This window comes from Schistocerca nitens, chromosome 11 (assembly GCF_023898315.1).
Source record: "Schistocerca nitens isolate TAMUIC-IGC-003100 chromosome 11, iqSchNite1.1, whole genome shotgun sequence".
Classification (NCBI taxonomy): Eukaryota; Metazoa; Arthropoda; class Insecta; order Orthoptera; family Acrididae; genus Schistocerca; species Schistocerca nitens.
In genome coordinates this window covers 132,772,154-132,799,423 of record NC_064624.1, presented here as the reverse complement: position 1 = coordinate 132,799,423, position 27,270 = coordinate 132,772,154, and the positions used below count along the sequence as shown (strand labels likewise).

The 27,270-nt window shown below is 37.4% G+C and overlaps 1 protein-coding gene across 9 annotated transcripts in view; it reads left to right on the top strand.

Annotated features, from left to right (window-relative positions):
- Nucleotides 1-27,270, top strand: part of LOC126213048 (uncharacterized) — a 372,240-nt gene that overhangs the window by 250,665 nt on the left and 94,305 nt on the right. For 2 of the 9 annotated variants that reach the window (XR_007541052.1, XR_007541045.1), the window contains exons 1-2: nucleotides 18,758-18,892; nucleotides 20,445-20,541. The exons of the other annotated variants lie outside the window; for them this stretch is intronic. The gene's annotated coding sequence lies outside the window, so the exon portion shown is untranslated. Of the gene's footprint in view, nucleotides 1-18,757; nucleotides 18,893-20,444; nucleotides 20,542-27,270 lie in introns of those variants that run through there. 9 annotated transcript variants of the gene reach the window in all.

The following is a 27,270-nucleotide window of genomic DNA, read 5'->3' as shown; positions in this document are numbered from 1 at the left end:
ACCAGGTGTTGTAAGGAACTTTGAATACCATATAAAGGCCATTGAACATGAACCATTCTTCGTAAGACCCTATCCAGTGCCAATAGCTAAGAAAGAAGCAGTTACAAGCTGAAATTGATAAAATGTTAGCATGGGGTGTAATAGAGAGAAGCAACAGTGAGTACAATAGTCTGCTTATTATAGTAAACAAGAAAGACGGAGGCATAAGAGTTGTCATTGATGCACGAACATTGAACAAAATCGTCAGGAGAGATGTAATTATATGTAGTGACTTTAATATAGACTTTCTCACCCACAACAGAAACAGGGAGACATTGATTAACATTACAAAAACTTATAATCTGCATGGCCTTGTAAACAAGCCCACTAGAATAACACCCGCATCCAAGATAGCTCTAGATCAAATTTTTGCAAATAGAAATAAACTTAACCCAACTCTAGAAGTATACAATGCAGGATTCAGCGAGCGACCACCGAGCTGTCATTCTAAAGGCTGATATTATCAAAGATACTTCAAACCCAGTCCCACTTAAAGCTTTATGAAGGTTTTTCACTCAAGATAACTTGAACACGCTAAATTCCCTCCTTAGTAAAGAAAAGTAGATAGAGATGTACGCAGCCAATGATGTGAACATGAAATTCAACATATTTCTTGACAAAATGATCCACCACTTTTAAGAGGCTTTTCCACAGAAACCAGTAAGAATAAATAATAAGAGAAACAAGACTTGGATGACACCAGCTATAAAAATCTCTTGCAAACATAAAAGAATACTCCACATGATATGTAAACAAAGTAGTGTCTCCCCCCAACTAACAGAATACTCTAAAAACTACACGTGTCCTAAGAAGAGTGATAAGCCAAGCAAAAAGGATGCAAAATGATGAGTACATTGACAAATCCAGCAATAAAGTTAAGGCAATGTGGAATATCCTTAAAAGGGAAAGAGAGGAAATGAAAGCTACACACATAAACATAGAAATCAAACTCAACAATGAATCTATATCTAATTCCGAAGTTGTCGTGAACTCTTTCAACAATTTATTCACGGGCATAGCTGAAAAATTGGTCAAAAATAATCCTAACACAAACTACCAACCAGCAAAGCAAAAATACCAAACATGTGCAGAATCAATTTTCATTGCCAAAGTCCCTGAAAATGATGTTGCAAAAGCCCTCAGAGAGTTAAAAAATTCATATTCAGCTGTAATTGATGGTATTGCAGCAGCTGTAATCTAAAATTGTGTACACACAATTGCTGAACCATTAACTCACCTCTGTGACTGTTCTTTCCAGGCAGGTACTTTCCCTGAAGATCTGAAACTTTCTAAAGTAATTCCTGTCTTCAAAAAAGGTGATAATAAAGATATGAATAACAACAGGCCTATCTCAGTCTCATCCTGCTTTTCTAAAGTTTTTGAAAAAATAATGTACAAAAAACTGATGGACTTCATTGAAAAAAAAAATTTACTAAGTTTAGCTCAACGTCGGTTCAGAAGCAACAAATCTATTGAAACTGCAGTATATGATTGCATAAATACGCTATTAGATCTGTTAAATTAAAAATAACCCATAACAGACATATTTCTGGATCTGTCAAAGGCTTTTGACACTGTTGACCACTGCATATTGCTGGAAAAAATAGAACACTATGGTATCAGAGGAACTGCAAACAGTTGGATTGCTTCATTCCTAACCAATCGGATGCAGAGAGTCAGCATGAACTACACTAATAGACAGACCAACTCAATAACTGAAATCGTATCAAGAAATAAAACTGTAAAGCAAGGGGTGCCACAGGGCTCAGTATTGGGACCTCTACTTCTCCTCCTGTATATTAATGACTAGAGCCTGAAAGTAGATGCATACAAAACAATAATATTTACTGATGAGTCAACTGTACTCCTCAAAGGGGAAAATACAGAGACTGTACAAAAAGCTGTGAACTTTACCTCTGAACAACTCAGCAATTGAGCTAAAATCAACAGATTAACTATCAACACCAAAAAGACAGCTTCCACGAACTTTCACACAACAGAAAATGCAAATTCCTCTCAGCCACTTGTCACTGTAAATAACCAGCCGATACTGACACTGTATTCAAATTCCTAGGTCTGTGGTTTCAAGATAACCTGTAATACAGGAAAGGTAAATGCCACAATTAGTACTGGCTGTTATGCATTGAGTGTACTGAAATCATGTGCTAGCCTGAAAACATTAACCAGTGCGTTCTACACTTACATGCAAGCCCACCTAAAATATGATGTGGTATTCTGGGTAAATTATCCAATTGCTCTCAGCACATTCAAAATCCAGAAGAGAGCAATGAGGATTATTACTGGGAGCAAATCCAGAGACTCCTGCAAACCCATCTTCAGAAAGCTGGAAATCCTTACACTGCCTTGCCTATACATTCTCCAGATTCTAAAATTTGTCAGAAACCACATAGTGCCAACTGACTCCAGAGTCGTACAAAAAAATGAAATTCATAAACACAACACCAGGAAAAACTCAAATCTGCATGTTTTACCTACAAACACTCAACTGTGAAAATGGGAGCTTTCCACATAGGCCTCCAACTGTTCAACAATCTTCCCACTAGTATTGAATCCATCGAAGACAACATAAAATTTAACAATGCCATGAAGTCACATTTGTTGTCATTGTTTTTACTCTATAAATGAATACTTAGATCAGTAATCTTGCTATTTGTGTTAAATTGAAATTATTGAGCAGTTGGAGTGAAATAAACTTAACAAATATTTGCAATATAATACATTAGGATACTATATGTTAATATATGTTAACAATGTTAACTGATATTTTCCGACATCTGCCACACACTGTGTACTATCAGATCACATGGAATAAATAAATAAATAAAAAGTAGACAGGCCAAAGAATTTGGATGATCTATTACAAAAATTCGATAATGAAATGTACTTAACCAGTCTCGACCTCAGTGCAGGATATTGGCAAATCCCATTACATAAAGATTCCAGGAAATATACTGCATTCTTCTTTGCACGAAAATGTTATCAATGTAAAGTTGCATCTTTCGGTTTAAATACTTCTGTTTCAGTTAGGGCATTAGATTCTGTCTTAGGAAAAGGACTTTGTTCCACATTAACTGTTTATGTAGATGGCTTGTTGATTGCCAGTGATAGTTGGGAGGAACATTGTGAACTGTTGAATAAAACCCTCATTGCTCTTCCAGCAGGGGGAAAGACTGAAATTGAAGAAGTGTGAATTTGTAAATCAAGAAATTAAGTTTCTAGGGCACATAACTACATCTGGGATTGGCAAGGACCCAGAAATGCTTAATGCAATTGAAAAGTACCCTCCACCTAAGAACACGAAACAGTTGAAGGCATTTGTTAGTATTTGTGGGTTTTATCGCAAATTTGCAAAGGGGCAAGCTTTCAACAGCCCACATTTGAACAGTTTGTTGAAGAAATATAGTGCATATATTTGGACACCTGAATGTCAAAGAGATTTTGAGAACTTGATAACTGAAGAGGGAAAATATTTTACATCACCTTATTTTAAGTGATCCATTCCGCATGATCAGAGACTGTAGTGCATACGGTATTGGTATTGAAATACTTCAAGAAAACACAGAATCTGGGGGAGCAGAACATGGGACTACAGCTTTTGCTAGTAAGACTCTGACCAAATTTGAGAAGAATTACACTATTTCAGAAAAAGAAGCTTTAGCCATTATTTGGGGATTAAAGAAATTTAGGAATTATTTATGGAGGCACCAAACTATTATCCATACAGACCATAGAGCCTTAAACTTTATGAAAGACTATCACCTGAAGATTGAGTCGATGGGCCCAGTATCTATAACAGTTTCATTATGAAACGTTGTACATTAAAGGCAGTGACAATCATGTGACTGATGCTTTATCTCGATTGCCAGAGGTATGGACAACTTACTGACAGGATGTAATGAAGATAGCAAGTTTCATATGAGATATATCAAGGAAGTTCCATGTAGGAAGAGAATAGAACAGATTTGTAAGGGTATGAGGTTTTATCAGAATTACGGTGAAGTCTGGAAGCCAGTAAAAACTAATTTTAGTAACTCCAACTTCCCAAAAATTAGTAAATTTTATATGATCTATAATGGAATTTTGTACAGGAGAAAGAATACAATTACTGAGGAATGGAAAGTGTGTTGGCCTATGCAATTTGAGACTGAAGTTATTATTTCCATCTTGCCTTAGGGCACTGTGGTCCTAAAAAGTGTATTGAAAAATTGACTGATGTAATTATGATTAATGTAGATGCTGCGAAGAAAATTACTGATAGAATTAAATGTTGTGATGTGTGTCAGAGTGCAAAAGTGGCTAACCGAACCAATCAGGGTTATATGCAAAACACAGTACCAGAAGACACTTTAGAATTGGTATCAGTAGATTTGTATGGTCCTCTCCCTAAAACGTCAGGAAACTGGTCTTACATTGTGGTATCTTTAGAAGTTTTCTCTAAATTTATTAAGCTATGTCCTGTCAGAAAAGCCACTGCTGAAGCAGTCTTTAATAAAATGACTAAGTATTTTAACACCTTTGGTAAACCTAAAGCTGTCTTATCTGATAACAGACTATAGTTTATTTCTAAAATCTCGAAGGAAGGTATGAGACAATATGGTGTACAAGTTAAATATATTTCAGCCTACCACCCTGCAAATAACCCTGTCCAAAGGTATATGCGTGAATTAGGAAGGTTGGGTAGAACATATTGCCACCATAATCATAAGGTTTGGGGCATATTTGTGACTGACTTTCAAAAAACCATGAACACCCTTTACCATGAAACCACAGGTTCTTCCCCTGTAGAAATTCTGTTGAACCATAACAGCAAAAGTATTATTGCAATTCCCACCTGTTGTAGGAATTAACTCGCATGAGAAAAAAGAACTGGTTAGGAAAAGAATGAAAGAGAAAGTGGCCGCTAGATTTGAAAGGCATGATAAGAACCTCAAAATAACTAAATTTAAAATTGGCTACTATGTGTTAGTGAAACCCCATGAAATATCTAGTGAGATTAATAATGAAATTTCTAAATTTAAATACCTTTACAATGGGGCATTTGAAGTGCAAGGAACTCCACATGACAACGCTTATTTTCTTGTATACCCTAGGTCAAGAAAACCTTTGGGAATTAGGAATATTGTTCACCTGAAGTTGTATGCCCACAGAAACCAATAATGAATGAAATGTTGAAGCCTCAGAGAGCATTGCACTCTATGCAGTGTTAGGTGTATGACGAGCACCAGGTAGTTGAGTTGTTGTCAACACTGCTTCCATTTCTTTTCGTATTAACCTTCACCTTCTGTCACTCAGAACTCTTTACTATTTCCTTTGCTTCTTCTCTATCAGGACGAATTACTTAATGTAGAAGTGATATTAAATAGTGTGATTTGTTAGTGGGTACACTAGAAAATGACTGAGCCAGTTGTAAGTAAAGTGGGTGCTGTAATGGAAAGTATAAGCATGCAATAGAAATAACTGAATGACTTAAATGGTTCCTATCATAAAGATGCAAGGGAGGAAACAAAGGTAAAATTTGAAATGAATAATCTAATATGACTAATATCTAAAAATGGTTGGGTAAAAATGGCACTAAGTTAATATGAAAATTGGCTATGTCCAAGGAAGGAGAAGGGTGTTTGCTATATGTGTTAGTAATAAGATATTCTTCTTTTCTAAACCATAGGAGTTGTCATAAAAGCATTTACAATAAGCTATTGACATGAAAAATGAATAGAAATTTTTATCTTGACTTATTCTTGAATATAACATTTAATTTAAATAACATAGTATGTATGTAGTACTTTATGTTGTCTTGTTGAAAAGAACTTTTTTTCATCTTTGTTACCAGTGTCTAAAGTCTTTGTATATGTTTCAGATACTGAATAACATAAAAGAAGTTATGATTACACTGATTGCGTAATATGTACTAGAGATGATGGAAAGTCAACTGCAGTGGTAAAAGTACTGCAGTTTGGAATGAAAAAGAATACCCAAATGTTGTACTGTTGGGTACCAACCAATCTAACGTAATGGCAAGTAGTTCTGAGGCATAGAGCTACCCAAACTGCTATGTGAGCAGTAGCCAAAGGACTTGCCAATGTGGGGCAAGGATTTGATAAGTGATCATGAACTGCCAAACCTTGATGATGGGCCAGTGTCTCAATTTAAAAAGGTGTTCTTTTAGTGTTCTTACTCCAAATTGTGTTCATATGCCTAAATGTTTACATACAAAGACTGCAAAACCAATAATGGGCAGAATGTGAATTTGTAATGATTCTTTTGAAATATTTTTTGTATATGGTTTTATGTGGTTAATTGTTTGAACATGGACTGCCAAATGCTACTGCAGGCAGCAAGAATAAGATTTATGATAAGTGTTTGTTTGCTTATGTGATTGACAAAAAAAATTGGATTGCTATTAGCGAAATGTCCAGTGGGATACTTTTGTTTTAAATGGTTATTTTTGCTTGTATATGTGTATAAGTGTGGATACAAGATTTTTAAGTATTTCAATATCCTCTGAATAGTATAAAACATTGTGCGCTTTTCCTAATGTATGTTACTGTATATGCACATTTACCTTTTTCTAGATTGCTTTTTTACTAATATGCAGATTATTTTGTATACTGCTTGTCTGTATTGTTATTGAGATAAAATGTGGTTGAGATGAAAATGCTAAAGGTGTCCTGTTTAATGATAGATTTTTTTGGTTCTTAAAGTAATATGAAGATAAATTAATCTATTTAGTAATAAAAATGACTGCAGATGTCTTATTTTCAAAATTTTTTGGAAGAAATACATGAAATTTCTTAGTGTATATACTGTATGTCTGTAATATGTGTATTTTATTCTCCCAACTGCAGTTGCATAGTATAATTTTTGTTGTTGTTGCAGACACCACTTAGGTGTTATGGATGTTTCCTTGAAGTATCCCTAACAGAAACCTCAAAGAAACATGAGACATGTAACACCATAGCTCAAAAGCTTTCCTGATTAATTTTGCTTTCTGTTTTGTTCAACATTCCATCGTTGAGTTTCTGTAATTATTGTATGATTAATTCGGTACTGGACAAAAGTGTATGTTCTTTTCTCAGTTAAGAACTTTGATGTCTTTTAGATTGTATGAAATGTTTTATCTTCATTGGGTAAATACTTTGCCTCACTTGGAGGGAAACAAAAATTATTATATATAACTGGAAATTTGTTAATCAACATTTTGATAACTTACTAATATGTGCAAATGATATGTTTTATTTAAAATAGTTGTTTACTACTCTGCTGATCCTCACTTGGGTTCTTAGTTTTTTATCTGTAAAAAAGGTGGTGTGGTTTCCCTCTGGAACAGAAACTTGCAGCTTGTGCAAATTGTGGTTGGCGTCAATGAAAAGGTGGACCAAGGAGTTAGTCGGAGACTAGCGACCGAACCATTGACAGCTAATGATTGAGGAGTGCATTGTGCTGGTGCCGAAGGAGGCTTTTTGTGGTTGTCCATACAATGCTAAAGCTTCGGGTGGATTGAGAGATTATTATGCTCTGTTACTGGAAATAACATTAAAATCTCAGGAAATTCGCAAAGAAAAATATGACAGAGCACATCAGTTACAAGTGCAAGCCCATCTACTATCATATACTCGCCACCAATATTGCGCAATCACTGCTACAGACAGGGAGAATTACAGATTTGTAAAGTGATGGATCAGCACTTACAGTGTGCTCATATATAAGGTAACTCATACCTGAATTTATGTACCTACCTTGATTTTTCCCTTATCACAACACTTTTAAGGTCCTCTCCATTTTGACTATGATTACTGAGTGTCCTTGTTGTGGAAAAATGAGTCTCAAAGCATAACAGCTATTTAATTAATGTTGTTTGATACTAAGTGAGAAAGAGTAGTTAAAAGTACTGTGGATTTAGCAAAATTGAGGGAGGTAGTAAGTGTAGCTTCGTGAAAGCCTCACAGTGTTTGAAACAGTACAATTTAAAATTTTGACGACTTTCAAAATTATTTATTTAATCACTGATTTTAAAAGTAAAGAACTACGATGGTAACTAATAGACAACAATCCATTTTGAGGTCAGTTTAAAGTAAATGTTCTTAATGATTGGTTTGAAAAGCAGTACCTAGTGATGTATTGACTGTAAAATCTATTAAAAATGCATACAAGGTAAGTCAATTTATTAAGAACTGTTTATGTAAGTTGGCATTCTTTAGATTGTTCCTGAAAGCGTGTTAGTTTGCTTTACAACAGTGGTCAAGATTAAGGCGCTCCCCCCCCCCCCCCCCCACCCCACCCCTCCGCACTTGAAAGTTGCTCAAATGCACAAAGTTACTTGATTATACAAAGCTCTAACTATTCTTGATATTTATGTTGAGTTCTGTGCACACTGTGTTCTAAAAATTGTAATATCAGTTCATGAGCACCCATTTACTGAAGGTAAAGTTACTATGAATAACGTTTTCCATGAATACAGTTACTTCTTTGACTTTAAAGAATAGCATGAATGTTTATGCAAGTGAGATTTAGTTTAAATTTGTACTGTGCACAAAATATCTGATGTAAGACTAGCCTCATGCCCAATTTCCAGTTTAACAGTGACTTGCATTTGGAGTGTTGATGAAGTTATTCAGTTTTGACAAAGTATTCAATGTTGATGATTGTAACAGCATCCTATGTGTTTGTGAGAACATGAATATCTTTCTGCTACTGCTTTTACCCACTATTATAGTTTTGTTTTTGCTTGTGACTGGGTTCATTGCACTTCCGTACCAGAAAAGTATAGGTTGTCTCTTTCCAATAAAGTTGCATATATCTTATTCTTGAAAAGAGATGTTACATATTTCTATGCCTAATTATGATGGCGACATTTTTCTATATCAGTTGAGCAGTTTGGACAGTTAAAAAAGTTTCTATACAGTATCTGTTGCTAGTTGAGTATTTACGTAATTCTAACTTTCATGTCGGATAGGCAACCTCCTTTAGGCATTTTACGGTCAAAACTACAAAATTCCTTACAGAGGGTAACATTGTATTTCTTCTACATATCATAACTGGTTAACAAAATAGTTTTAGAACATAAACGAGAGGCAGTACGAGTGTTAGATTCAGCTTTTTCCGTGACAGGACATTTGTTCTGTTGGGTCATGGTACATGGTAAACCAAATTTGGTAACTGATAGTGCTACATAAGCTGTTTAATGTTCTACTGTCTATAGCTAATTCTGCGATGTCTCGAAACAGATGCACCAGGGGATTAGGCAATTTAGCAAACGCCCCAACTAACCCCTCAGAGGACACTAGGGCGTCATTCCCAAGCTCGCTTGTGCACTGCAAATCCTGCTCCCCCATCCTCTTCCCATCAAGCCCTAAACATGTGACATTAAACTGCAATACACTAACCAAAGACTCCAATTCAGCAGTAGATCCTTTATCACGATCTCCTAACATTAATGCCCTTAAGTAAGATATCCTATTGGTTAAATGTATCAGCTGTACCTGCACCCCATCTGACTACCACTACGTTGAGCGCCCTCTAAAAAGCCGACGTTCTCAAGACTGCTAACTTCTTTAAACAACAACTCAGTGGCTGCCTTTGTCTCACGCACAACATCCGGCAGGACGTCAACTGGTTGAAGAATGGTAGCACGCAAGTGGGCTGCTAAGTCCGGAACACTACCCTCAATAGGCTGGCGTCTTATCGCCAGCTCATAAGTGAGACCGTCATTACAGGGTTGACCACCTAAAACAGAACACAATAGAATGGCATAAATCATACAACACTAACAGAGTTTAACAAATCAAACCAACAGTAACTGAAATGGCGATATTACAATCGTAACCATGCTCTGCTACCAGATGAGACATGGTCGTCAAGGGAAGGCAGGATTCAGTTACGATTGTGGACGGGGCCATAATCAGCTACTATTGGTAAAAAAAAATGGTTCAAATGGCTCTGAGCACTAGGGGACTTAACATTTGAGGTCATCAGTCCTCTAGACTAAGAAATATCTAATCCTAACTAACCTAAGGACAGCACACACATCCACACATGAGGCAGGATTCGAACCTGCAACCGCAGCAGCAGCGCGGTTCTGGACTGCAGTGCCTAGTACTGCTGATCCACAATGGCCAGCTATTGTTGGTTCCCTTTTACAATTACACCCATTTATTTTAAAACATTAATTCAAGTCTCAGCGAGAAATAAAAATCACACGCGTTATTAATGAAGGAATAAACAACTGTGGAAATAATAGTACTTTCAGTGTGTTACAATTTAGCAAATCACCATAAAATACAGATACAGCAAATAATGTTTTAAAAACCAGCCAATGTGATCCCAAATTAGAATCTTAAGGCAAGTAACCATAGTCATGGCTGAAGGCCTTACACGCCAAGAATGGCAATTACATAAAAAAATTTAATAATAAATTAAAAGTATATCTCCTGGAATACTCTTTTTACTCTCTTGATGAGTTGTTTGACATAAACACTTCTATATTATAAGTCAGATATGGCACATTGACTTGTAATGCTTACTGTTAGCACTTTGTAAACTGAACATAATGACCTATGTCAGAATAACAATGTACTTTACGTCTAGGACAATTACCGTATTTACTCGAATCTAAGCTGCACTTTTTTTCCGGTTTTTGTAATCCAAAAAACCACCTGCGGCTTAGAATCGGGTGCAAAGTCAGCGGAAATTCTGAAAAAAGTTGGTGGGTGCCGCCACAACTTACTTCTGCCGTCGAATATATGTAGCGCTACACAGGCATGCTTTGTAGGCACAAAGATAAATACTGGCGCCAAAACCTCTGCGTAAGTAAATAAATTTAAAAGGAAGGGTAGAAGACGAGCTATTTTCAATGTACTACGAAAATCCGACTGGCAAGACTGTTTGGGATGTTTGTCAATATGGCCAACTCTACGTTCTGAATTTTTTCCTATCTGTGAGAAGAGATGGTTGCTATAATAGGAACTTTTATAAATTGTGAATCACATGCAGTATTCTCGTCACCATAAGAATAATACGAATATAAACATTTTGCCATGTATTGTTTCATGTTTGCTGCTATCTCATTTAAATCCGGTCTGCCTAATAAACTACGAAACTAGAGTGAGACAACAGCAAACGCGGAAGAATATAAATATCATGTCATGTTTATATTCGTATTATTCTTATGCTTAATAGTGATACAGTCAGAAATGAAGCACGGCAATTGACTAGATTTTTAAATCTAAGATGACTCTAATTTCTGTGTACTAAAGAGGCGCCTGCAAAGATTTTCAAACGGAGAAAAAGTTTCGCTAAAGTCTCGTTCAGAACATCTTCTATCATACGCAGTCTATTATTTGGTTCTTGCTGATCATTATCAAAGAAAGCAGCAGTGTAAGTAACAACAAATAGCAGTTTCTTGCCATTGTTTCGCTAATGAGACGATCCCTCTTTTTCTTAAAAAAAAAAAAGCGGCGGTAGCGCTCACAAAAATGCGGCGAGCGGCGACAGGCCGTAAACACGCACTATCAGAATGCGGCAAACAATGCATGACACAGTTCAGTAACGCATTTTCAGCTTAGAGTGACGTAAACACCTTTAACAAAGAAAACTGCGCTTATCAGATCAAAGAAAAATAAGCTATCAATTCAAACCAGACGAAGCACGTGGAAAAGGAAGGGTACCCGTAAAAATACGGACGGAGCGCCTGACGCATAGCAATGGCTACTCGAACCAAACTACTGTCGCTGTATCGTCATTCATTCGACCTAAATTGTGTCTCATATTACAATGGACCAACTTTGTTTCGATTTGGAGATGCGGCCTATAATTTTTCTCTCCCCTTGTATTTCGAGTCTCAAGTTTCAGGTGCGGCTTAGATTCGGGAAAATATTTTTTTCTTTGATTTCGAGTCTCATTTTTCAGATGCGGCTTAGATTCGAGTGCGGCTTAGATTCGAGTAAATACGGTATAACTTAATATGGAATAATTGTAATTTAGCCGGCCGTGGTGGTCTCGCGGTTCTAGGCGCGCAGTCCGGAACTGTGCGACTGCTACTGTCGTAGGTTCGAATCCTGCCTCGGGCATGGATGTGTGTGATGTCCTTAGGTTAGTTAGGTTTAAGTAGTTCTAAGTTCTAGGGGACTGATGACCACAGCAGTTAAGTCCCATAGTGCTCAGAGCCATTTTTTGTAATTTATTATTGAATTGTTTTATAAAAAATGTGTGTTCAAATGTGTGTGAAATCTTATGGGACTTAACTGCTAAGGTCATCAGTCCCCACTACTTAATCTAAATTATCCTACAGACAAACACACACACCCATGCCCGAGGGAGGACGCGAACCTCCGCCGGGACCAGCCGCACAGTCCATGACTGCAGCGCCTAGACCGCTCGGCTAAACCCGCGTGGCTAATTGTTTTATACCTCCTGCTTTACTTTAGGAAGTGGCTAAGGTTGTAATTGTTAATATTTTTGTTCCTTTATACATACTGCGATTTGTATCTATTAGCATCTATAAGTATGCTACTGTCCTCATGTATAATTGTATTATGACTCATTCCACATCCATACAATTATCTTGTATACTGGATCTACAGAACATGAATAAATAAATAAATAAATAAAGAGGATCATACATATGTCTGCTAAGTGGTTGGATAGGATATTGCGTGAGTATACTTCCAAAGTCTTCAGTTACTCACCTGAAGATAACTCGCAGGTGCCCTGCCGAAATATCATGCAATGAATTAATTGATGACTGGCTACAAGCCCGAAATTTGTTTGAACATTCAGCACGCTGGGAAAACTTTAAAATTCTCATATCCTAGTGGTTGTCTTCTTAGTTAGGAGTGTGTCTCTGGAATCCATATCTGTTTCTGACCTTGTTTGGGATACTCTGGTTCTGCTGTTAACATATGTAACACAGATGGCTGCGTATTGTCTTTGATTCAGTGTTTATATTTTCAAGTTTTTTATGTGTCTGTGTGATCACGTGTTAGTTTATGCTTGTGTGGCACCTACATTATTGTTACCTTCCTTCCGAGTGACTGTTACAGGTTTTGTTATAATCACTGGTTTATTTGCATTCTGCTCACATGTTTCCGAGATGTCTATTACAGGTACTTGAATGTGTTGGCTGTTTGTAGACCCTCTATAAACAAAGCGCACTACTGTTATGTGAGGTCAACAGTTTGTTGAGTCGTATTCTGGTTTTAATCTCTATGTCTCTGCTGTGTGTGTGTTAGGACTTTGTGTTTCATTACTATTTCGAGATGTGTTAGTGTGAGTGCAAAGCGTATGTGTGTCGTCCAGGTGTATAGCTGTTGCTGAGGGTCGAAAAGGAGTTGTCACATTTTTAAGTAGAGACGCGATGCAGTTTAAAAACTTTTATATCGATCTCAGGACGACAGCCTGCCAAGCAGTGGCCACTGTAAGCTATTCTCCTACTAAAGCATTTACTATTGTCACCATACACAAATCTCCTCAGTCTTAAGTACGAAACTTTGCTTTGGATCAGAGTCTTGGCCAGCTTCAAACATCATTTCTCCTTTGTGCAGATTTCAATGCACAGTGCTCTGTATGGGTTTAGGAAACGGACGTTGTAGTTGGAAGGGATTTGCTTACACTTCTGGGAAAGCTCATTTTATTACACCTTAGTGATGGTTCTCCTTCCGTGCTATATAACCAATACGGACTACCATATACTGTTCATTTGACATTTTGCTCCACTGAGTTTCAGCATGTAACGGAGTGTACAGTCGAAAAAGTCTCTCTTGGCTCTGATCATCTCCCTCTGTAAGCTTCGATAGACCCACAAATAAATCCTGTTAATGTTACAATTCAAATAGCAGCTGCCATATCGAGGTGGAGCAACAGTCCCTGTCTGGTGGACACCAAAGTGCTCTAGAACTATAGCACAATGAAGACCTGTGTATGGTCCTTTCGGAAAGAACGGATTATAGAAAACTTCACTGTGTATTAGGAAATACCTGTGAGAGCTCTAAGACAATTAAAAGACATTACAAGGAACAGGTGGTAAACCTTTCGTCAATCTTTAACTAAAAATTTAATCTTGCTGATGTATGGAAAATTGGTTTCTTAAATACAAGAACTCGACTACCTGTAATGAACTGAACATCGTGAGCTTCTGCAGTTAAGCAGCTGTTTCATCCACCAGAATACAGGGATCACAATCATCATCTACTAGGGCGATTTTCGTATCAAGAACTCAAGTATTATAATGGAGGTATACTCCTCGGCTGGCAAGGACATTATTCACTATTGAGTGGTAGAAAATCTCCCAGATGTAGCACTCTGTAAACAATTGCACAAGTTTAACTAAATTTGGATGAACGACACTAAACAGAAGACTGGGCATATTGAAACCACATACAGATTAAGAGCAGGCCACATCATATCCACCTATTTCCCTTTTTTCGTGCATCCGCAGAACTGTAGAGCTCCTCATCAAAAATCGCTTGGAATAGCGGTTGGTATCAAATCAAATTCTGCCATCAAGTCAGTATGGGTTTCGAAAATCCAAAGAGCAATCGATAATTTAAATACTTTAATCTCTGACATCTGTGATGCAGCCACATGGAAAGAAACTATCACAGCCATCTTTGTTGATGTTGCTGGTGCCTATGATAATGTGTACATGTGTGTTGCTACGGAAGTTGGAATCCGCTGGAAGCAGTTTCTTCCCTATGAATGGTGCGGATACTGGAAGCAATGGCAAATTAAAATTCAGTGCACTTAAGTCCTTCCAATGTTCCAGTATGACCATCATGGCTTTTCTCAGATCATTCATGTAACATATTTTGATTATTCTAGCACCAGAAAAGGAGCTTTCACCCATCTCATACCTCGTGTAAAAGTGGGCAAACTATACTCAAATTTGTACTGATGGCTCAACATGGATATGGAACATTATGTGTGGTACACATTTCTCTGCCAAAAAACTGCTAAACAAAGGAAGTTCCAGCTACCATGTGATGCTTCCATTTTTCTCGCTGAAACATTAACTGTTCTGCAGACAAGAAAATAGTTACACTCCATACCAATCTCCAAAGCAGTAATAAGCACTGTCTTGCATAGCATATTAAACTCTATTAGTGATCCGAATTGGAACAAACGGACCTGTCAGTTTGCCCTACACCTAGGAGACCACTACTATCAAGCAAAACAGACTGGTCACGTTATAGAAATCATTTCGATCAAATTACATTTTGACATGATCCATAATGACAAAACGGACCAAATAGCACAACATGCGGCTAGCAGCGGAAGACCTATGAACATCAGACTTTGAAACACAGACCTCCTTTTACAGATCAAACGACAAGCGATTCTTTCTTGGCCAGTGGAATGGACTGATAGTCATCAAATACAGGGTAAAAGGTACACAGGTATACAGCCACACACAACGAGATGGCAATGGCTCCTAAAGTGCAAACAGTCAAGGATATTAATATCATCTACTGTGTAGATGGATGCATCTCAATCACTAATCATTCCCTGCCCACTTACATTAGATTGGCGTATTGGGGACACCTTATTGTCAGTGTGGTGGCATCACAATTTGTGATGTCAGTAACACTGTGTGATCAACAGAGACAACGTTGTATAGGAACTCTTGAGACTTGATTACTGCCACCTACTCTGTTCTTGGAAATCAGCCCAGGAGTATATACGAGGGCGGTTCAGAAAGTAACCTCCGATTGGTCACAGTGCGGGTTGTGGGGGGAGTAGCGACGCCATCTGTGCGTTCACGCACTCAACAGGTCAGTCGGCATCAAGCTGTGGTCGAGTGAACGTCGTACCTGCGCTAGTTTAGTTTTTGTGGCAGTTTGAAATGTGTGCTGCAATAGAAAACCCCGCCAAATGTGAAGTGTGTGTTGTCATAAGGTTTTTTACAGCCAAAGGATATTCTGCAGCAGCTATTCATCGTGAGCTTTGTGCCGTGTACGGACCAAGAGTTATGAGTGAAGGAGTTGTCCGTGAATGGGTACGTTTATTTAAAAGTGGACGAGAAAACGTTCATGATGAAGAGAGGAGTGGTAGACCATCATTGGTGACTGACGAACTCGTTCAGACAGTTGATGCAAAAGTTCGTGAAAATCGACGTTTCTCAATGTCGGAGTTGTCTACTGGTTTTCCACAGATTTCTAAGACTCTCTTGTACGAGATAGTGACAGCAAGATTGGGTTACCGTAAGTTCTGTGCACGATGGGTGACCAAAATTCTTACCGACCACCACAAAACTCAAAGAATGGCCTCTGCATTAGACTTTCTGTCACGTTATGAGGACGAAGGAGAACCATTGTTAAACAGAATCGTGACCGGTGACGAAACCTGGATTAAGTACGTGAACACTGAGACAAAAGAACAATCAAAGATGTGGGCACATTCAAATTCGCCTACCAAACCCAGAAAAGCCTCGCAAGATTTTTTTGCCAGAAAACTGATGGCAACGGTGTTTTGGGATGCCAAAGGGGTGTTGTTGGTTGAATTCATGGAACGTGGTACGACCATTAATAAAGACGTGTACTGTGAAACAATAAAAAAGTTACGACGGGCTATACAGAACAAACGCCGTGGTATGCTGACTTCCGGTATCGTTTTTTTGCACGATAACGCCCGTCCTCACTCTGCTCGCAGAACAACGGCCCTTCTTGAGTCCTTCAAGTGGGACGTTATCAACCATCCACCTTACAGCCCAGACCTGGCGCCAAGTGATTATCACCTCTTCATGCATTTGAAGAAATGGCTCGGGTCACAGCAGTTTGATGACGACGAAGAGCTCAAAGATGCGGTCACAGGCTGGCTCCAGGCACAAGCGGGTGATTTTTATGCAGAAGGAATTTCAAAGCTTGTGAAGAGATACGATAGGTGCCTCAATCGCTATGGAGACTATGTAGAAAAATAGTGCAAAGATGTAGTTGTAAGATGTATATATTAAAATATTTTTATTTAACTTGGTGTATTTTTTTAAATCAACCGGAGGTTACTTTCTGAATGGCCCTCGTACAATGCTTTTGCCAAGTTTATGGCTCAAGAAGATATAAAAAACGAGAAGTAATTAACAGGAACAGAATTACCGACTTCCAAACAAACAAATGGTTTACTGTTATTTTTATCCATTACTCTCAACGAATGAGTGTTACCATTATATTCTCAAATCGCATTTACGTATGTCTCCTCTCCACAGTCTGTCTGATCAAGATTACACTGCTCTAAATGTCATTTTATTTAAATTATGGTGGCTAAATAGAGTCGCGCTGGAGGATAAAAATAAAAAACTAAGAAAAAGAGTAAGTACTGGTTAGAGAATATGCTTCAAAATTTCTATTAATATAAAACTAAGAATTTGCACACAGAATGTTCATTTGCTCTGAGAATAAGATTCAGAGAATTTTCTCTGTTTCAATCATACGACCCCATAACAAGAAAAAATATTACCGTCTATACCTACATCTAAATCTGCATGATTACTCTGCAATTCACAATTAAGTGCGTGGCAGAGGATTCATGGAACTACCTTCAAGCTATTTATCTACGGTTACACTCTCTAGCAGTGTGGGGGTAAACCGAGCACTTAAAATCTTTCTGGGCGAGCTCTGATTTCTCTTGTTTTATCATGATAATCGTATCTCCCTATGTAGCTGGAAGCCAATAGAATATTTTCGCATTCGGAAGTGAAACTTCACGATAAGATCCGCCGCAACAAAAAGCTCCTTTGTTTTAATGACTTTCACCCAAATTTACGCATTATGTCCGTTGCACTCTTTCCCCTACTTCGTGATAATACAAAACGAGCTAACCTTCTTTGAACATTTGCGATGTCCTCCATCCCATTTGATGCGAGTCCCACACTGCACAGTAGTAGTCCAGAAGAGGGCGGACCAGCGTACTGTACACATTATCTTTAGTCTATCTGTTGCATGTTCTAAGTTTTCTACGAATAAATCCCAGTCTTTGGGTTGCTTTCCCTACAACATTATCTGTGTAATCGTTCCATTTGAAGTTATTCGTAATTGTAGTCCCTAAGTCATTAGTTAAATTTACAGCCTTTAGATTTGTATTATTTATTGTGTAACCGAAATGTAGTGGATTTCTTTTAGTACCTACTTATGTGGATAACTTCACACTTTTAATTCCTTAAAAACAGTTGCCACTTTTTGCATCATACAGATATCTTGTCTAAGTTATATAATTTATTACCACCGTAAATAGAGGCCACATACTGGACGGGGTGTAGTGTAAATTAAGATATGATATTGTAAGTTAACATCATATCAGAACGCTTCTGTTACGTTTCAAAGTATTTCACGTAAAGCGACGCTGCGAAGGATTTCATGAAGGACGAAGTGATACTTTGAGCTGGATCCCTAAAATTGACTGGTTATAGTGGATATAAAAACTGTCAGTTTCACAAATTGTAAGTACGGTAAGTAAATTCTTCATTATAAGTGTGACAAAATTTCAAAAAAGGAAATTGTCACCTTGATATGTCTCCTGTATCTCAGACATAAGTTTTGAAATTGAGTAAGTTATGAAATGAATAAAACACATTACACTGACGGAAAGCGCGTGAGTAGTAGATAGGGCGCCCGTTCTGCCAGAGCAACAAGATTGTATGCATTATGCATATGCAAGGTTCAGGTTGTGAGGTATCCTTGATAGTAGATTCTTTGTGACAGTGAACGTCTTTGAGAACAGTGTTTTCTGTTTCAAGAATTAACTTTTCTGTATAAAAAGAAGAAGAAAAACAGTTGCAATATTGTATTTAGCAGAAATACGTGAATTAATGACTCCAGATAAGAAATAAGCTACTGAAATTTATAACCACGTATGTTGGAAATACGAAACTTTATTTTGAAACAGCATTAATGCAAAATTTATTATTATAGTTTGTTTGATCTTGAGAAGCAGTAAATGCCTCCGAGTTATGTTAACTATACTAATACAGTGTTAATTAGTATAGTGTTTGTTACTGAGCATACTTCAAAGATATTTTATTCCGTACCCGAAAAGTAGCAGTTGCGTCACCATTGGCGACTTCTGTAATATACTGAGACGGCATGTGATTGCCTAATGTTTCAGGTTGTGGTCATCCCGAGAGAGATAGTCATAGTTAGTGTTACATACTTCGTTATTGACCAGAAGAAATGCATAGTGAATGTCGCACATTTACTACCTACATTAGTGTAGTTATGGTGGCTTGCTTAGCCCATGGGCTGTGATGTCTGTGAACGAGGAACAATAAGTGTTTCGCTGTGATCTGATGTACAGCTCCTTCAGTCTGTAGCATGAGCCATTGGTTCGTACTATTAAGTTCTTCAGATTAAAGCTTCCCCCGGTTATTACATAATTTCGTGAATTGTTGCGTTGGGATGAAAGGAAATGCCGAATTCTGTTGCATTTGCTGCGGCCATTTAGTGTGCTTCGAGCATTCACCTATTCGTACCGCTCTACAGATCGCTAAATCGTGTATTGACAGAAGAACATAGTAATAGGCGTGTTTCAGTGTACTTTCGTAAAAACATTTAGCAACAGGGTTTTGGAGTTGTGTAACAAACGAAGTAGGTTCAGTAAGAGCTGCTAGTACGTGTATTCTTAAGTAAGTGCATTATTCGATATCAGAGAATAGAAGATTCGTCATCAGTGGTACGCACGTCAGAGAAAACGTAAGTCACTTTGTGAGGGAACATGTGTTAAATGTTGGTATCAATAAAAGATCAGTTGTTTCTCAGTACAGTATGTGAACAGCAGTGTGTGTAGTTGTTTTTCCCTGTAGTGAGTTCATAAGAGTTGCAGCACTGCAGTAGTGGGTATAAAACCAAGAAAATGTGGATGAAGAAAGTTTCAAACAAACCGTGCGTTAAAAATGCATATTAAATGTTCTGATGAAAATGTGGTTCACAGTACAAATTCCATACTGCCCTTACCAATACTAATAAGAATAAGATTATAAACCTCATGGGTTACAGTACAGGCCCAAAATAAATTCAGTTCAATATTTATCCATCAAGATTTAAAGAGCCATCTTATCTTTTTTTCCTTCATGAGTAGTATTATAGTAAATGGTTTTATTCAGATTTGGTGAATTAACTTTAGTTTCTCAGTTGTTTTGACTGATCATAATTCTGAAGATATTCGTAAAGGGAAGAAAAAGGCAAGATGTCTCCCATAAATCTCGCAATTGGATAGTCTCCCAGCCTGAGATTTAGATATACTGTTACTTTGTTTTGTGATGTTATAACCAGAAAGTTGTGAATCAGTTTTTCCTTTGAACATTTTGTGTCATACCAATTGTTTTATTTACTGTGTAGTTGTCCATTTCCTGTGGCCAGTAGAGGGTTTTAAATTTGAGTGTTCTTATGAGAGCCCTCGTTTTTCAGGTAGGCCTATACAGGACTATAGTCCTGGACAATTTGAAAACCATTTCAGTCAAAGAAGGAAAAAACAGATGAGATGTGTGCTAAGCCAGACACCATGGTAAGTGACTTCCTTGTGTTTCTCACTGCTGTTCATTAATTTCTGTGTGCAGGATGGTGTGTCAGTAAGCGTAATTCATGTTATGTTGCTGGAAGCATGATAAATTCAGTATAATAATAATAATAATACGGTTATCTGTTGATTTAATTATGTAAAATGAATAAATTTCACAATAATCCTAAATCAACAATGTTTTATGGCATACATGGTTGGTTTCACAAGTCAAATTTCTTTCGTGTAGTGTAAAAAAAATAGAATAATTTAGTGTAATGTAAAAAAATAGCATAATTTAGCCATCTGATGTTATCTGTATACCCCAATGTTGTCATGGAACAAAAATTGTGTCAAAAGACTAAAAAAAGGGTGAGGGAACATAAATGCCATAAAATGTGTGTTTCTTTTGGGGCAGCAATTTTTATGGACTTTGTCCCCTTTTTGCCCTTTTTGAACTTTTGTTCTTAGACAACATGGGGGTGAAGATCTCAGATGGTTAAGTGATTTAGTTATTACACCAGATGATGGAACTGTAACTGCTCCAAAACCACCATGTGAGCAATAAAGTGTCTGCCCCATAAGAACTCTTTGTGTTGATGTTAAATGTGACATTTCATAACACTACATTAAAGTACAGTTTGTTTTGAACTTCACATTGAATGGAGAGGAGAGTTTAATAAATATCCATAAAGTTATAGTGCACCACTCAATGGAATTCATGGTATGTTAGTGTAGAAAGGGTTTATTCTGATTTGGTATTCTTCTTGTAAATGTCAACTCTTAATGTGCAGCAGAAGATTGGTCCCCCTATGTTGAATATCAGCAATGTAAAGAAACTTATAAATTGAACCACTGCAGGTAGTGCATTATTAAGTTACGTGGAAAATGTGATTTACTTGTTGTTGTTAGGTGTTCCCTTCTGACCAAAAATAATTAATTTGGAATTGAGTTTGAAAAGATCACTGGTCTGCGAAGTTAGTTTCATGGCAGTCTACATCAAAAGCTGTCTTTGAATACGTAAACAAGGCTTCAGCACAAGCAACAGCTGTAAAGTTCAGTTTCTGATAAATGTCATTAGGAGTTAATTGTTATGCAGCCCAATAGGTGCAAAATTAAGGTCTGTGTTGTCAGCAACACACATTGATTAGTGTAACAACCAATGAAAATCAATTGTGAGATGTGCAATCTAACAATCTTTAATGTGATTCTATAAAAGGCTGACAGTTTGCAAAAAGTAATAACTAGGTGGTAATGGAATTCCTTTATTTTCATATAGCGTTTTGGGTGTAACCCATTGCCAGATGACCTACTAAATTAACACATTTTTATACTGCAAATGTCAGAGTATAGAGATGTATTAATACGGGTATAAAGGTGTGAAAAACAAAATTCATATTTTTTTCACATAAATACATACTGCAATACAATATAATTACAGTGCTATGACAAAGAAGTCTTTAGACTTTTTGAAGTTCCTTTATTCACACAAAGAAAAGCTGAGATGACACACACATCTAGCGGAAGAATGAATATAGTGGCCCTCATCACTACATAACTAACCTCACTTATGCTAGATGGGATATGAGTGGCGGCTCTGCAGCCTGCCAATATAGGATAGTAAGCCATTACTTCATACCAAGATTAGTTTCACAATAAGAACAGAAATTTTTACATATTTAAGTTAGGATGTATTTCATGCCAACGTAAATGCAGAATAAAACAATTTAAGACAAGTAGTAAAAGATAAAAAAAGAAAGGTAAAGTAAAAAGATTTAATTACAAAGAAATGAATACCCTTAGTTGCATATGTGTTGATATATGTCAACAGGGACAGATGAAAATGTGTGCCCCAACCAGGACTCTGAACCCAGGATCTCCTGCTTACATGGTAGACACTCTGTTCATCTGAGCCGCCGAGGACATGGAGGATAGTGCAACTGCAGGGACTTATCTCTGGTGCGCCTCCCGTGAGACCCACATTCTCAACTTATTGTCCCGCACTATGTTCATAATACCACTGTCCATTACACTCATTACTCGCGGCCTTACTGCCGATTCCCGTTCGGGCACTGTGTGTGTATCCACACTGAAGATAGCCAGATGTACAAAAGAAGGGTGAAAATTATATAAAGAGTGTGTGTGCGTGTGTGTCACACAGTGACGGCAGCAATGCCATGATTAATGAGTATAATGGGCAGGGGAACTATGAATATCGTGCGGGACAATAAGTTGAGAATGTGGGTCTCACGGGAGGCGTGCCAGAGATAAGTCGCTGCAGTCGCACTATCCTCTGTGTCCTCGGTGGCTCAGATGTAGAGCGTCTACCATGTAAGGAGGAGATCCTGGGTTCAATTCCAGGTTGGGGCACACATTTTCATCTGTCCTAGTTGACGTATGTCAATGCCTGTATGCAGCTAAGGGTATTCATTTCATTGTAATTTCATTCTAACGAGCTGCATGGTCACAAATGGTATCTGTTGTTTCGGACATCTCTGAAAGAACATATACCATCTTCATATATATAAAAAGATTTTACTTGGGCATAAAAAGTACTTCTTTTGTAACTTGTTTTACTTGACTCTGTGGATCACAAAATGGAAGATCATACATTTGTAACTGTGCAAAATACAGAAGAGAAATTAAGCTAGTAGCTAATCAAAAATGCTGAAAATCGTAGTCAGTTACCATTCACTGTTTCATTGATTAGTTAGCACTGGGTTAGTACAACAATGAGAATAAAATGTTGATCATTCTTCAGTACTTATTACCTCAAAACACTTCAGCTTAGATGCAGTCTTTTCCTAGTTCCTGCAACTGGACCCTTAATTTCTTCACGATTTCTTCCGCATCTCCCATTACTACAAATCTAGTATGTCCTGTTTTGTGAGGTAAACATAGTGAAATAAAACAACCTACAACCACCGTGTATACCAGTCCTGTAACTGGCAAAACGTATACTATCAAAGATAGAGCCATCTGTGAAATGACACGTCATATACTAGCTGTTACGTGCACACTACTTGGCTTTTTATATCGGCATGACTACCACCAGGTTATCAGGCTGAATGGGCATAGACAGAGGATGTTTACTGGCAAACACAATATCCTGTAGTAGAGCATGCGCTACAACATGATAGTCATGACCTTGGTGCCTGTTTCACCACACATACCATCTGGATTCTTCCCCCAGAAACCAGTCTCTCTGAAATCCACTGGTGGGAACTGGCACTACAACATGTCCCAGTTCTTGCCACCGACCTGGCACTTATTTAGCTTAATTTCTTCCATCTCTGCATTTCTTCACAGTAACTATTCCTTTGTTCACTACATTTTAGTTTTCTATATCTTTCATTTTCTGATGTGTGTATTTTTTTTACCGCCCCCCCCCCCCCCCCCTCCCACCTCTATCACACACAGCGCCTTGTTAACTTGTGTATGATGTTTCAGCAGTAATCTGTCTTCCATACTGCCCTATTTTCCACTTTTTAGCTCTCAGGTTTTCAAACCATGTCCAGTGCATTTCCCAACAATCAGTCTTACCTTCTCATCCCATCTGGTAATTCGCCCCTGATACGGGGTTCCGGGTGACTCCTCTGAACTCTACCCCTTTTCCTAAACCTCACTAGTCCTTTTCCTTCATACCAAGTGAGGTGGCGCAGTGGACTTGAATTCGGGAGGAAGACGGTTCAAACCTACATCCGGGCATCCTGATTAGATATTCCTTGATTTCCCCAAATCACTTCAGGCAAATTCTGGGATAGTTCTTTTAAAAGGGCATGGCCGACTTCCTTCCCCATCCTTCCGTAATCCGATGGAACTGATGACCTCACTGTTTGGCCTCCTCCCCAAATCAACGAACCCACCAATCCTTTTCCTTCGTTCCCCTTCCTTCCCCTTAAATTCTTCTGTCAGGAGGAGCCAATGGCTCTGAAAGCTTGCATACATAATACCTTCTATATCTGTGTTCGCCTCCCGCTGCTTGGTGAGTAGATTTTGTATCTATCCAGTTACACTGCAAGGTACTTCGTAACTACAATTTTATGCTAAGGTTAAATATTTTTATTTTACTCTTTTTATTGTTTACTTCATGTCTTCAATAAGTTTAATTTCCCTGTATATTTGCATGAAATATACACTACTTTAAGTGTGTAAAAATTTCTGTTATTGTAAAATAAATCATGGTAAAAAGTTATAATTTACCTTCCTGTATTGGCAGTTCGCAGCACCATCACTCACAATCCATCTAGTACAAGGAAGGTTACTCATGTAGTGTTCCCCATTATATTCATTTGTCTGCTAGCTGTCTGTATGCCCCCTCAGCATTGCTTTATTTGAATGCAGTAACTTCGTGGTCTTATAAGCTGGAAGGACTTGTCACAGTATTGTAATGTTGGTTTTCAAAACCTTTGTGTCTGTATTAATGCATTTCTATACATTTTCGCATTGTGTTGTTAATTTAGCAGGCCATCTGATGATGGGCTATACCTGAAATGCATAATGAATAATTTTTAGAAATATTTTATAAACCATCGATTGACAAGTTTGTTCATAACCAATTCCTAAATTCACTTCACATTGTTGTAAATAATATTACAGAAAATTGAAGCCCTTCTACTTGTGAATTGTGAAGCCTCATTTGCATATGACTTGAAATTTGACAAAATGCAGCCATTTGGAGTGTGGTCAGCTGTTGGCCTACAAACTCACTCATGGGCCCAAGAGTGAAACTGTTGCAATGGTGTTATTCCTGTACTTGAATTTTAATAAATATAAATGTGCTTCATTATAGACTTTAAAAAATGAAGTATCAGTTTGGGATTACTTTTGCCAGTAATTTCACAAATGTAATCCACACTCAGCTCTGTGGAAAAATTTAGGAAAGTAAGTAAATATAACAAATATTGATAGGGTGGCTGAAGCATAATGACAATTGTTGTGACAGACTGATCTGTGCCATAGCCCAAAGTATATATTAGGTTGTAAGGTGACGCCTTGGTTGTAAGTTGGCAAAGTAATTGAATATTAATTGTTCTTTGTTGTTACATACTGATGAACAGCATAGCTGGATGTATATGTTACTTTGAGAAGTGACAGTTTGATTGTGAGTTGGCAAATCTAACAGATGGTATGTCATGAGAATAATGATAGTTTATTCTTATTTTGGCATTTATTTTATGCCAATTTAGTTTTTGGCATGAGGTTCTTATTCCCCATTTTCATATCGTTATGAGTTAATCCAGATTACCGGGTTCAACGTTTGCTTGAAAATACCTTTTAAAATATGATTATAACACTGATAGCTTAAAATAGGTCTTTTTAAATTAATTGAAAATTGTGAAGTTCTAGAATCAAAGGCAACAAGTTCTGTTAAACACTGCTTAACCTTGGAGCTGAACCTTAGAAAATGCTGAGAGACCATGAGATATCTTCTTTCACTTCATGTGCTACTTCAATTACAGGGCTTTCCATTCCTCTCCTTGAAAATTAAACCATAATAGCCTGTCACAATTTTCATTAAAAAATGTTTGAAATTATATTCATGCTCCTGCTCCAGATTTTCTGCTGGCAAATCGATTGTTTGTGTATTAATATTCTCACACAGTTGAACTGCATGGTGTATTAAATGTTAATAACAACCACCACAACCATGTTTCAAGTACATTTGTTACACCAAAACCAGTTTCATTGTAAATGAACATCTCCAGGTGGCATTGAAAATATGTCAACAGTGTTCTGAACTAATTTTCATAAACTGGCAGAAATTTACTGATGTGACTGAAAAACGTGTATTCACCATGTAATCCAGTCAGAGAAGGAAAATGAGGGGAACAAAATTGTGTAGTCACAAATTTTTGCACATTACTAGGAACGAGTGTCCTGAAAACTATACTAAAAATCCTGTCCAGTGATATGTGTGCATTGGAGTGGGGGAGGGGTTGTTTAAAGGTTAATTTTTTTATAATTGGTATGATAACTTGAACAGTGCAGCTTGCAGCAAAAATATTTACCAATACAAATTTAAAATTTGCTACCAAAAAGGGTTTTATTCGTTTTTCTCCAGGACTAATAGTTTGTGTTGCAGGGGATAGAAAAATTGCAACATTATGAAAACTATTGTTCTAAGGATGTAAAATTCATGTTTACCTTGAAATGAAAGGAGTTAAAAACAAATATTTAATGTGTGTACCACATCTAAGAACAGTAATCATATTTATGGATAAATTGTGTTCCATGTGTGTTACAATGTGGAGGTGGGAAGAATGTGTGGTAGAAGTGCAAGGGAAGCAAGGTTGCTGCTTTGTGTTCATGCACTTTCCTTCTTCATCAGTATGTAAGCTGAAAGTTGAGCAAGTGATTACCCACTTTAACCCGTTACATCACAAGAAGCAAGTACAGGGGGTTTCACAATTTTATATGGGACTTATGAAACACTTGCGATGCTTCGTACAGACATACTTGGGTGATGTTGATGCTACATGGAAAATTGGATTCATGTTACTGTTAATATTAATTCAAGTAACCCATTTGGACAGAATCGTCACAGCTGAAGCACTCCCAAAATCTGAATAGGTGCAGAGGCTTTTTGTGTCCCCACAACAGAATGAGATCAGCTAAGTGTTACAGAATTTAAGTTATTTTAACATAATGATGTTTTAAGGAACATCTTGTTCTCATTTGTTGAATACATAAGCCGTTCACAGATTTTGAGGCGGAGGTCTTCCCGGTTTCGACTCA